The sequence below is a fragment of the Mustela nigripes genome, chromosome 1 (assembly GCF_022355385.1).
Source record: "Mustela nigripes isolate SB6536 chromosome 1, MUSNIG.SB6536, whole genome shotgun sequence".
In the NCBI taxonomy this organism is placed as follows: domain Eukaryota; kingdom Metazoa; phylum Chordata; class Mammalia; order Carnivora; family Mustelidae; genus Mustela; species Mustela nigripes.
The window spans coordinates 248,327,982-248,337,738 of NC_081557.1; the positions used below are offsets into that span (position 1 = coordinate 248,327,982).

At 38.6% G+C, this 9,757-nt stretch overlaps 1 non-coding gene across 1 annotated transcript; it reads right to left on the bottom strand.

Moving 5' to 3' along the window:
* Nucleotides 1–265: 265 nt before the first annotated feature.
* On the bottom strand, nucleotides 266–374 carry LOC132009412 (U6 spliceosomal RNA). Its single transcript, XR_009401907.1, has one exon. It is a non-coding gene; the product is annotated as a U6 spliceosomal RNA (small nuclear RNA).
* Between the last annotated feature and the right edge of the window lie 9,383 nt (nucleotides 375–9,757).

A 9,757-nucleotide genomic window follows, 5' to 3' on the forward strand; every position in this document is an offset into this window, starting at 1 on the left:
TCATCTCTGATTGGTTCTTCTTTTTATCTCCTTGTTAAGGGTCTCACTGATGTCTTCCATTCTTTTCTCAAGTCCAGTGAGTATGTTTATGGTGATTACTTTAAATTTTCCATTAAGCATATTGCCTTTATCTGTTTCATTAGGTGTCTTGCCATGATTTGTCCTGTTTCTTTAATTTTTGACATATTTCTTTGTTTCCTCATTTTGTCTGTCTCTCTGCATCTGTTTTTGTGTGTTAGCGAAGAGAGCTACATCACTTGCTTTTAAAAATATGGAACACTTCATATACTTATGTGTCATCCTTGGGCAGAGGCCCTGCTGATCTTTTCTATATAGTTCCAGTTTTCTAATATATGTGATGCCAAAGTGATTACTTTAGTTCCTTCCTTGATAAGTTGCCTTATCAAATGGGTAGTTGAATGAATTCCAATTTTATAAGCTCCCCATTCATTGTATAATAAATAATTTCTCTGTTCTTTTTCCTGGGTTCTTATGAGGGAGCTTCTAAATCCTTAGAATTTTCCAAAGGACAGGAGTATCTTTGTTATTCACTGTGAGATCCTAGGATTACCTCTGAGTTTATGCTAATTCATGATGGAACCCTAGATGTCAACAGGGGGACTGGCCAAGTTGGAAAAACAACTGTGTGATTAGATGTTAAGGCTTTGATTCAGGTGATATCAATGCCCTCCTGACCTTTGGGGAAAGGGAAGGGCTGGTGATTGAGGTCTATCATGTGGTCAATGATTATCACATGAAAGTTTAGTTGAGCCCTGGCTGGTAATCAGACATTGATGTGCTGGAAAGATCACATGTCTTAAGACATAGATGCTTTGTGTTTGTGACCCTCTTAGATTTTGATCTCTTCATTTTGGTGTTCCTGCCTTATGTTCTTTTAATACAACTTTAATCATAAGTATAGAACTTTCCTGAGTTCTGTGGATTATTCTAGTGGACTTATATGTAGCTCTAAGTAATTTATAGAACAGCACTTATTTTCACAGTTGGCTTGATTCCTTGTGTACATATTTCCCTTGACCAGCCTCTAGAGGGGAAGAGGGTCAGCATGGGATTTAGGCAGGAAAGTTGTCTCACTCCTTTGATTCAGAGCTCTACAAATATGACTTCTGAGTTTTAGTGTAATGTTTCAGACTAAGGATTTATTTTATTATCCCACATTACAAATGATGAGGGTGAGGCTCAAGATATTGGAGAAAAACTTATCCTAGTTAAAATTCAAGGCTCTTCCTGTGTATCAGAATGATGACCTAAAACTTCCAATTGTATGAACTATTACATTACTGCTTACTACTTATATATTGTCTTTCTTAACTCATAATAATAATAATAAAATGATGAATATATGTATTATTTACAATATGCTAAGAATGTTCTAAGTTAGTGTGTGTAAAAGTGTCTGTATGCGTGTCTTGATGTGTTTGGGCTGCTATAACAAAATGCGAGACTGTGTGGCTTATAGACAACAAAAACTTACTTTCTACTGTTCTGGAAGCTGGAAAGTCCAAGATCAAGGCACAGGAAGATTCAGTGTCTGGTGAGGGCCCACATTTGTCAAGGGAGCTCTCTGATGCCTCTTTTGTAAGGACACTAATTCCATTCATAAGGGTTCCATCCTCATGACCTGCTCACGTTCTAATAGCTACACCTCTAAAATAGCATCACACAACTGAGAAGTGGTGAAATCTGTATTTGAATACAAGTAGGTTGACCATGGATTTCATATTCTTAGTGACTGATATATGCTGCTCCTTAGAAAAATTGTGACGACAGCTAATATACTGGGGGCAGTCACTGTGTGCCAGGCATAACACATGCCTGTGTTAATATTTTTATTTGACATAGCCATCTGGTACTAGAGACTATTATTGACCCATTTTGTAGATGATGAAACCAAAGTACGGAGAGGTTAGGTACTTGCTGAAGGCCATCCAGTTGGTTTAGCAGAGCTCACGCTGCTGTGTAAAAGAATCACCCCAGTTCTTTAACTTGCTTGTGAAAGAATGTTTGGGTGACAAGACTGGCTAAGGGGAAGGTAGTTTCCCTTGTGTGGTTCCTTCAGAACATTGCTAAACCTTGTAGAAAGAAAAGGAGAGAAGTGGGTAGGGGTACCTTTGAGAATTGTTCACATATGCCCTTAAGTTAAGATACCAGAGATAATTCATAGATGGGAAGACAGTCCTGAGTTACTTGTGGCCAGCTTTAAAGCAGTAAATCCTCCATCCTCGCGGGAATATGTGTCAAGGAGCTCCTTTCCAGTTTCTAGTGCTGAGAGGATTGTCAAGTGCCGGGTGTTCCTCTTGTTTCTGCCTCTCCAGGCAGCCAGGAGACAGATTGGGCTGCAGTTTTGCTGAAGCTGGCCATTCTGCAGGTTCTTCAGACACGTGATGGTGTATTTTTTCCTCATGCCATTACGCTGTGGACAGGAATTACTGACTTATACCTTCTCTGTCACATCCTTTCTACTTTCACAGCCTCTGTTTACAGATCCTAGGGGATCAAGCCTTACTTTTACAAAACTGCAACTTAGCTTAACAAGCTTTTTACCATGAAAAGAACAGACAAATCTTTTAACAAATACATCTTTTAATTGTTTAATTTGGGAAGAGAAAGAATGAACTATAAATAATTTTTACACGGGTGTGTATGCAGATAATTATTTCTCTAAAAAGAATAATAGAGACAACAAAGTATGCCTGGTGGGGTGCACAGCAGTATGCTGGCAATATTGATCTGGACACTGGAAGCTTGTTATCAGATAAGAAATTAAAAAGAAGAACCACACAGCTCACTCATACTCCGCGTGAGCGCGTGGCATCTGTGCTCTGGGTTCAATGCTGGCTTCCCATCTGCTTGGTGACACAATTTAAGGAGTCAAGGTGGAGACTGTGATCTATGGGCTCATGGTGATTGGATCCTCACTCCTGAACTGTGCCTCTTTCTCAGCAGGGGCTGGTGACAGCTGAAATACTGATGTCCTCTTGGGAAGAATTCTATATCGGGACTCTGAAGGCAGGGAGGTCCCAGGAGAGGGCCGTCAGAGGTAGAATGAATGTCCTGTTATCCTGCAGCAGCCTAAATCTGTTGACTTTCACTGGCCCCTGGCAGAGTTGTCAGGCACTAGCATTTGGCTTAATTTAGTGATGACAGCTCCAGGGTGAGGGGAGGTAGCTGAAGGCCAAATTGACAGGGCTGTAGGCTCTGCATCATTTCTTCTTTTCCTCTGTTTCTCATCCTGACACCTCCTCTTGTGTTTTACTTCTCAGTTAAATTTGTTAGTTGGTCCCAGCACCATCTATGCTGTTGTCCCCATCTGGAAACCCTAGAATCATTTTCCACTTCTTCCTTATTTCCCATGTCTGGTTAGCTATCTCAGTCTGGCATTTGACCCTTGAAACATGTTTTTCAGAAGAGACCATCCCTTCCATTACTGAGATTGATCTATCCTAGATCAGATTCTCCTCATAAGAGAGCTTCCTAACCTGTTTCTCTGCCATCAGTATGGCCCTCTCCAATTTAAGAACAACACAGACTCTAGAATGATTTTTTAAGAGTGGTAGCTCTCAAACTTTCCTCATATATGAATCATCAGGGAGGTTTTTAAAACTGATGTCCAGACCAATCCTATTCCAATTAAATCAGGATCTCTTGGGGTTGGACCTTGACATTTTTTTGTATCTTCCTGAATGAATCCATTGTATTGTCATGTCTGAAATCATTGTCTGATCATACCTAGTTCCATTTCTCTCACTTAGAAATTTTTTTTTGATTTTTTTATTTATTTATGACAGAGATAGCAAGAGAGGGAAGATAAGCATGGGGGAGCTGGAGAGGGAGAAGCAGGCTCCCCACCGAGCAGAGAGCCCGACATGGGGCTGGGATCATAATCTGAGCCGAAGGCAGACCCCTGAAGCCTGCGCCACCCAGGCGCCCACCTATCCATTCCTCTCGAGTGTACTTCCCTTTACTTCCTCACTTAGAAATTTTTAATGGCTTTTCATTACCTGCAGAATTGAAAGCTTGTACTCCTTAACTTTGAATTTCTAGACCTTTATGACATGGCTCTAACCGCTATTTTTGTTTGTTTTTTTTGGTCTTTAATTCTTTATTTAAATTCAATTTTATTACTATTCACTCTTAGTTTCAGGGGTAGAATTTAGTGAGCCATCTGTTGCATATAATACCCGGTGCTCAGTATAGCAAGTGTTCTCCTTAATGCCCATCACCCAGTTCCCCTGTCCTCCACCCACCTCCCTTCCAGCAACCCTCAGGTTGTTTCCTAGAGTTCAGCATCTGTTATGGTTTGTGTCCCTCTCCATTTTCATCTTATTTTATTTTCCCTTCCCTTTCCTATGTTCATGTTTTGTTTCTTAAATTTCACACATGAGCAAAATCATATGGTTTTTTTATCTTTCTCTGACTGACTTATTTCACTTAGCATAATACCCTCTAGTTCCATCCAGCTCATTGCAAATGGCAAGATTTCATTCTTTTTTAATGACTGAGTAATATTCCATTGTATATGTATATACCACATCTTTATCCATTCATCTGTCAATGGACATCTGGGCTCCTTTATAGTTTGGCTGTTGTGGATATTACTGCATAAACATTGGGGTGCAGGTGCCCTTTTGAATCACTATACTTGTATCCTTTGGGTAAAAACCTAGTAGTGTAGTTGCTCAGTCATAAGGCAGTTCTATTTTTTAAAATTTTGAGGAACCTCCATTTTCCAGAGTGGCTGCACCAGTTTACATTCTCACCAACATCCTTGCCAGACAACATGTTTCCTGAGTTCCTAACCACTATTTTTAATCCTTTCTCTTCACCTTTCCATTCATGGTCCTAATCTACTCTCTTAGGTTACTCACTGTTCTTTATATGTGCCACGCCTTTTCTTGCCTCAGTGATCTTGCTCATATTTTTTTCTTCTTCTAGGATTGCTATTCTATCATTCATTGATCCGGACAGTATTTTTACTATTTGCTATGTTAACACACCTTGTCAGACAATGGTGAGAAAAAGAAGATGCTCTTCTCAGCTTCTTAGATCTTACAGACCTACTGTGAATGTATATAATGTATAAATGTATATAAATATCACAGTTTTACTGTGACAGATACTACACAACAGAGGCCTACAATGCTGAAAGGGCTTATAATGGGGCGCTGATCTATTTATAGTGGTGAAGGGTTTCTCCTGAGAAAGAGATGCTTGAGATTTCTTAGGGGACCTAATGGCTAAAGAAATAAAATTGGGTTTCTTACCTTAAAAGGAAAAGAAAAGACCATGATTATAGTAAACTCTTCTAGGATGAGTTCTAGTGGCAGAGGGATTGGTGTGAGCAATGGCAGGAGGAGGGCATGGCAAGGACACAGACTCTCTTGACCAGAGAGAGCAAGGGGGAGAGCATGGCGGTGTGAGATGAGCCTGGAGGGGAAATGGGGCGGCTGTAAAGGGCCTAGAATCCTGTTCATGTAATTTTGTTCTTAGAGCAGTGGGAAGCTCTGAAGGGTTTTCAACAGGGGGATGTGGTGTTCTTGGTTTTTTGTTGTTGTTGTTGTTTCTTCTTTTTTTTTTTTTAAATTTATTTTTAGAAGATACTTCTTGGTGCTGGCTGAAGAATAGATGACCTAAAGCATATAAAGCACAGTAGATGTGCATAGATCAGGTGGTAGCTAATTAGTAGTACAGGCCAGAGAGAAATGACTTGAAGGGCTTGCTCCCGTGTCATCTCTGTGCGGTGAAGCTCATCCGGAGGAAGAGAGGGGCGAGGATAAAAGTTGGACTGGACTGTCCATAGGTTTCACACTACCTTCTAGACTACCCAGATGAGGAGGCCTTCTCGATCTCTGGATCAGGATGAGTGACACATTCTATAAACCTCACAGCCACTCTTCGTTTCTTGAAAGCAGAGACTTTTCCTTCTCGTCGTCCTTAATGAATACTCAGTGCTCCCTGAAATGAGAAACAGCATATGGACTTTTGGAGCCAGATAGCGTGAATGGGACTTGTAGCTTCACCACTTCCTAGTTCTGTGAATTTGGGCAAATTGACTCATGTCTCTCTGCCTTGGTTTCCTCATTCCCCTCAAAAGGTTGTTGTATGGAAGAAGTTCATAAAATGTACTTAAACAGTGCCTGATACGGTAGGAACTACATTTGTGTTTGCCATCATTATTACTATTATTTCTAATAAGAGCATTTATCTCATTTTGTCAGGATCTGGTTGCATTAGGAAGGGGCTTGAAAGGAAGTAATAAGACTTAAATTTTCATCAGATCCCTCTCACATGATCTATAGGATGTTTGTTTGTATATGTGGACTTTCTATTGTCTCTAATTTGCTCACCATGTTAGAGATTATGTTGTTACTTTTAAGTAGCAATTGGACTGGGTAATGGGGTACCCAGAAACTTGGTCAAACATTATTCGGGGCATGCCTGTAAAGGTGTTTCTGGTGAGGTTACCATTAGAATTGGTAGACTGAGTAATGCAGATTGCTCTCCCTAAGGTGAGTGGACCTCATCCAATCAGATGAGGGCCTGAATAGAATAGAAGGCTGGGTAAGAAAAGTAGTCAATGGTCTGACTGCTTCAGTCTTTTCCCTCCTTTGGACTTGAACTGAAATACCATCTCTTCTTGGGTCTTGAACCTGCCAACTTTCAGACGAGAACTACAACTTCCATTTTCCTGGGTCTGCAGCTTGCCAGGAAGATCTTAGGAGTTGTCAGCCTCCATAATTTTATGTTTCTTCCTTATAATAAATCTATGTCTGTCTGTCTGTCTGTTATATGTTATTTGTTTTGTTTCTCTGGAGAACACTTAGTAAATATAGAGATGGTGAGGAAGGGTTTCTAAATAAGGTTTTATTATCCTAGTGGAAACCCTAAGAGTAAGTAGCATGATCCAAACTAATAGCTGAAGACATCTAGTTAGCACTCCCTCTACATTTACCCTACTTAAAAAAAAATGTCAATGTCATGACCATAGTAAGAAAGATCTCTAGCAAGTTTGATGCTGTATTTAATTATATGTGCTTCATTCATCATGCCCATAGACTGCTTTCTAGCGGGACCCCTCTGAGGAGCTATTTTTCCCCTTGGTCTAGATGAAGTAAGAGTTAGATGGGTCCCCTTTTTCTCTTTCCATTCTGGGTCTCTGGCTCCTTTCCTTATTCCACATCCATCTTCACAGTGTAGAGTCCAAACAGAATATTTTATTTCTTTCTTAATTTATCACAGCTTTAAAGGAAACAAATGAATCTTTTCCTTTTTTTATTGTAAAATTACTACAACTGTGTCTACTGGTACAGGATGCTTCTTTCCTATAGCATTGCCTTCCAGCAAAACACTGTGGCTCTCCTTTGTCCAAAGTCAAACTGTAAATCCAGTTACTTTATAACAATATTGAATGAAATGAAAATCTTTGAAGTTTCTCTTCTCTGACTTAACATTTGGTTGAGAAAAATGAAGTTGCCATTGTTTGAGCTGATGAAGATTAAATGGACTGCCTCTGAATTTAATTGAGTCTCTGTTTGAATAATATCCATGGTGGGTCCTACTGCAGTGTTTGGTGATTAATGGTGAGAACGAACAACAGTAACATCTGGACCCAAAGCTGTTCTTGGCTTAGAAGGTGTTCATTCCTTTGAGAAAAAGGATTCTCTGCATCATTGTCCAAATAATCATTAGCAGATAGATCAGCTGAGACATTTTAATTAAAGTTTCAAAATGTAGGGAGCAGAAAAGTTTCTTAACACTCTTTTTATGTATCCAAGTTAAAATAAAAATTATGTTATTAAAAAAGAAGTTAGGTTTCTACTTCCTCTAAGGAAGAGAATGAAGGGCAAATTATGAAATAGCATTTGTTTGCTCATGAATAGGTATACAGTATTGGCCTAGGATATGTTGCAGTCAGTTGTTTTTAAATATCATACTGGGAAATGTTTAAGAGAACTTTGAGGAATTATACAGATTTGAGACATAGTTTTGTCTGGTTTTATTATGTAAATTTTTATGAACTAAATAAAATAGTAATTATGGAAAATATTAGTGATGAATAATTAAGATGATATAAGAAATAAAAGCATAGGAATGTTTTGGAAGATTTTGTTTTTACATGTTGACTATACTGGAATTATTACTGAATGTTGGGCAAATAAAATGACTTCTGCATCTGTGCTTATTATCATAAGCATTCCCTGGGAGGAGAGGGAGACAGCTAATCAAATACATCAACAAATTACTTGGAAAGGATGTCTTAACTGAAGATATTTTAGTTTAATGTTCAACTAAAAATATAAGGAATACATTTAACATAGTAACTGTTTAGAAGATTTAACCATGAGGAGTTGCAGGACCTAGTAAAATGATTTACCTCACAGGGAGCAAGTGTATCTGACTCCCTATAATGTGAAATCTCTCCTACATGATAACTATTTGTCTTTTTAAGCTTTGTCCTTTTTGGAATTGAAAAGCCCACATACTTTCTGCCCAAGGTAAAAATACTTGCTTTGCACAGAATGACAAGTTTAGTGATTATCTTACATCGAGATAATAGTTTAATAAGGACATACTATTTTTTGTAGAATATGCAAGCACATCTAATTACTTTGTAGGGTTGGAGTCTATTTAATTATTCAGCAAATAGTGTTGAGCTTCTGTTGTCTATAAGCACTTTTTTTTTTTTATGAAGAATATGCAAGTGAGTTAGATCTGGCTCTGGTACTGAGAGAGCTTATAGTCTATGAGAGGATATCAGAAAACTCGAATTAAAGGGAGACTATGGTAAGCATCACCATGTGTTGACAGAGAACTCTCTCTCTGCTCATCAGAGTCATAGAGTCATGCAGTGACCCAGGGTAATAGAGCTTCCACCATTTGCTGCCTCAGATGTTGCTGATTACCTGTCAAGAGAAAGGGTACTGGAGCATCTCTCATCACACTGGCAATTAAATGTTCAACCTAGAAAGGACACCTGTAACTTCCTCTACAGCTCAAGGTCCAGAGACAATCACAGGGCTTCACCTGATCAGATATTGGAAATATGTCATGTGCAAAACTACCTAGAACTAGAAATAAGTGGCAAGCAGAATTCATGGCTATTCAAAGAGCTAATCCTCTTGTGTTGGAATATCCAGATGCCCTTGATTCTGTGGGATGAGATTAAATGAGAATATTTAGCAAAGATAATAATTTGGCTCTGGATTCATAATTCAACACAGATTCAAATATCTGTGCTGGTGGTGTGAATCATGACATTTCATATTAAATAATAAAGATAGTTTCTTGCAGACCAATTTTAAAAAGAGATTTTTTGTGTCTGGTCTCTTGGTTGCTTTCCCTCTGTGATTGCAAGGGGAGGCAGTACATTTAATTTAAAGCAAAGCACCTTCCTAAGCAAAGTGACTTGCTTGTCTAATGGTTCTTAACAAGATGTCTCTTGGGCTTTCATTTTCTCTGAGAACAGAAGAGGGTTAAGTGAGTACAAGGAGATTTTCAAATTTCTCTGCCTTTTGGCTTTTTGTAATATCTGGCAATGTGTGCCCCTCTCATTCTTCTTTTTCAATTTTTCTCAAAGTGATTCTTGTGTATTTGTTTCAACATGTGGATGTTAAAATCATTTTTGTGTTTTTTAATGGTAATGCTATTTAGACAATAGAAGTAAACAGCAACAACCACAATAAAGCAAGACGAATAAAAGAGTTAAATTGAAACAAGGGTTAAATAATTATGTCCA